This window comes from Choloepus didactylus, chromosome 16 (genome assembly GCF_015220235.1).
Source record: "Choloepus didactylus isolate mChoDid1 chromosome 16, mChoDid1.pri, whole genome shotgun sequence".
NCBI lineage: Eukaryota > Metazoa > Chordata > Mammalia > Pilosa > Megalonychidae > Choloepus > Choloepus didactylus.
Window position 1 is genome coordinate 6,909,951 of NC_051322.1, and position 3,555 is coordinate 6,913,505.

The window sequence follows — 3,555 nt, forward strand, 5'->3', positions numbered from 1 at the left end:
ATGAGATTCTCATGCACAGTTGGGTTTGAGAACCACTGATCTGCAGGGATCCACCTGTGATCTGAAACCACGAGGAGCTGATGGGATAGTGAGATGAGCCCGGCAACCAGGCTGGAACCAGAAGGGCAGGAGTGGGGGAAGAGATGGGACCACAACTCCACTGGACCAAGTATTTATCAAGGGACATGACAAACCTGCTCCGGGATCAGCCACAGGGGCCATTAAGAGAGGACAAGGTGGGCTGCTGGAGCCTGCTCGCCAGCCATGCCAGGAGACAAAGGAAGCCACGTCCTGTTCACACACAGATTCTTCTGGCCCACGTGGTCTCTGCAGATGCCCCTTCACGGTTCTCAGTCGGGCTGGTCTGGAGGGTCCCTGGTGGCTGCCCCCACATGTCTGCTTCTTGTTGCATGGTCGAGATGGGTGGGCTCACGGGGGTCTATCTGTCAGAGTGCCACCTACCCGGGCTTCTCCGCGTGACAGTCGGAGGGTAGGTGGATCGGGTACCCCAGGGCGAGTGCTGTGAGGAGGCTGGGAAGAAGCAGCAAGGCTTGTCACGAACCAGCCTTGCAGTGTCAAAGAAGTCACTCAGGCCACCAGATTTGGGGAGTGGAGGCACGGACTACCTCCCACGGGGAGGAGTAGCTGGGAATTGTGGCCACCTCGAATCTACCACACTCAGTAAATGGGTTGAGTTTGCAAATTGAATGAATCTGTCAGCGCATCAACAATGTAGGAGCACACAAGCTTTGTAAGACAGTTTCAAGAAAGCTCAAGGGCAATGTGTGGTAAGAATGGAATGAATGAATTTCTCTTTGACTTTTCAAAGCGCTGCTTCCAATGACTAATCTGGGCTTTTTAAGCTCCTCTGAAATGAACTGACGGGTTTGGGTCTGCTCCGAGGTGATATAAGCCATGTCTAACTCCAACCAGCTGTGCTGCTACTGCTTGTCCTGGCCTAAGACATTGGTCACCAATGCAAGAAACAATCCATAGATCGGTAGGTTATTGGCATTCACTAGACGGACTCACTTGTTTCATGGGAGAATATACGGAGGCCCAGAAATAGCTTGAATAAAATCACCAAACAAGGTAATTTTAGAGAAAGAACCACAACTGTGGCCTGTCTACTGAGCCCTGGCACGAAGATCTTTGCTTTTATGTATCATTCATGAGAAAGGGTGTGAGTCTTCTGTGGGCACAGATAGACCATGTCTTGCAAGGGTGACATCAGGGAGCTGAGTCAAGGAGCTTGGATTCAGACAATTTCCTTGTAACTGCTTCTGGAACTTTGGATCAATGCCTGGCTGGGTCTGTCAGTACCATAGGCAGGATAGTGACACCTGTACCTGTTTAGCATCAAAACACCCAAGGGTAAAACAACTGCAGCATCAAAAACACCTAGGTGGTCAAGTCCCTTAGGAAGGGAGTTGGAGGAATTTTCTTCATCCGCTTTTGAAAATGTCCTGAGGAGAAAGACTTTAATGGCACTCTTGTGATGACAATAATAATTTAACGGTTGGGTTGATGCCCAGGGACTTCTTTGCAGTGATTCAAATCCTGGGCAGGGTTAGGGGACAAAAGTTGTGGGTGTGGCATTTGCATGCCTGATTGATTAGATAATAAATACACAGAGAAGGCGGAAGTTGGTGCTGTAGAAAAAGTGCCTTGGAACCATTAGGGAAGTGGGATAAAACTTGTGACTGTGTTTTGGATTTGAAATGCATTACGGTTCAAGCTGCACAGCTGGTTTGGAGATCTCAGGGTGAACAAAGATGCTAAATGGTGGTGTGTCAGGGTAACGTCTGGGTAGAGCACAAAGCAGAGATTTTAACATCAGAGGCTGAAAGAGGCGAACGCCACACACCTGCTTCAAACGTGGCCCAAGAGAGGCCTTCAGGCGCTTGAGGGGGTTGGCCTGTAGCTGATGGATTTAGGTGTGCATGGTGGGGGCGTAAAAGCGCATGGAGAAAGAACATCACCTGGGAGATTTATAGGGGCTGAGTGCGTCGGCTCCCCGTCTTCCCTCAGGTGGGCCCCAACATCTGGCTTGGAGGAACGGGAAAGCAGCAGGAGCCATCGGTAAGGATCTTACCCCAGCTTTCATGACGGAGGAAAGCAGGGACACTGCTTTAGCAAAATCCAAAATAAACATGCGGAGCAGCAGTGTTCCGAAGTTGGAGAAAATAAACATGGGGTAATTTGGGTGAGCAAAGAAATTTTCACTTAACCCTCAGACATTGAACAGTGTTTTACTTTAGTGTAGCAGTTTATTTGGAGATTTCAATCTATTTTCAGTTAATGCATGGAAGTAATTAATAACCACATGCCGTCTAAAGGTCTTCGGTCTTACACAGTTAGCAACACCCAGCTCTGTGTGTGCGTTAAAGATTATGAGACAAGACAGAGTATCTGGATGGGGAGAAGCTGCAGATGCTCCCTGTCTGGTACATTAGTTCTGACTCCAATTTTTTTGTGATTTCCTTCATTCTGCAGCTATGGGTCCGTAGAGAAGTTATTAACCCTAATGCTTCTTTAATAAAAAATTTCTTTTCCCTTAGCTCCTGAGGGTCCCTTTTTTTGGCAACAAGATTCTGACTTTTATCTCCACTGCCTTGTGTGTGTAGTGAACTAATTGTAATATGCATTATTTATGATAAAAGGATGTTTCACATCATTTTTTTCTTACTTCAAATGATGCAAACTACTTCAGCATCACGGAACATTGCTTTCTGAAGTAACATTTCTCTACTTGAATTACGCTAATGCAATTTATAAATTTCAGTCTGCTACAACCCATCAAAAGGCTCTTCTAAAATATAAATAAAATATACTAAATGAGAGTCAAAAACTTTACTAGGCAAATTCTATTATTAAAAACAAGATATAGAGGCGGGGCAAGATGGCAGACTGGTGAGCTGTAAGTTTTAGTTACTCCTCCAGGAAAGTAGGTAAAAAGCCAGGAACTGCGTGGACTGGACACCACAGAGCAATCTGTCTTTGGGCATACTTCATACAACACTCATGAAAATGTCGAACTGCTGAGATCAGCGAAATCTGTAAGTTTTTGCGGCCAGGGGACTCGCGCCCCTCCCTGCCAGGCTCAGTCCCGTGGAAGGAGGGGCTGCCAGCTCCGGGAAGGAGAAGGGAGAACTGCAGTGGTAGCCCTTCTCGGAAACTCATTCTACTGATCCATACTCCAACCATAGATAGACTGAGACCAGACACCAGAGAATCTGAGAGCTGCCAGCCCAGCAGAGAGGAGACAGGCATAGAAAAAAAAAAATAACACGAAAAACTCCAAAATAAAAGCAGAGGATTTTTGGAGTTCTGGTGAACACAGAAAGGGGAAGGGCGGATCTCAGGCCTTGAGGCGCATATGCAAACCCCGAAGAAAAGCTGATCTCTCTGCCCTGTGGACCTTTCCTTAATGGCCCTGGTTGCTTTGTCTATTAGCATTTCAATAACCTATTAGAGCTCTGAGGAGGGCCCTTTTTTTTTTTTTTTTTTAATCCTTTTTTCTTTTTCTAAAACAATTACTCTAAGAAGCCCAAT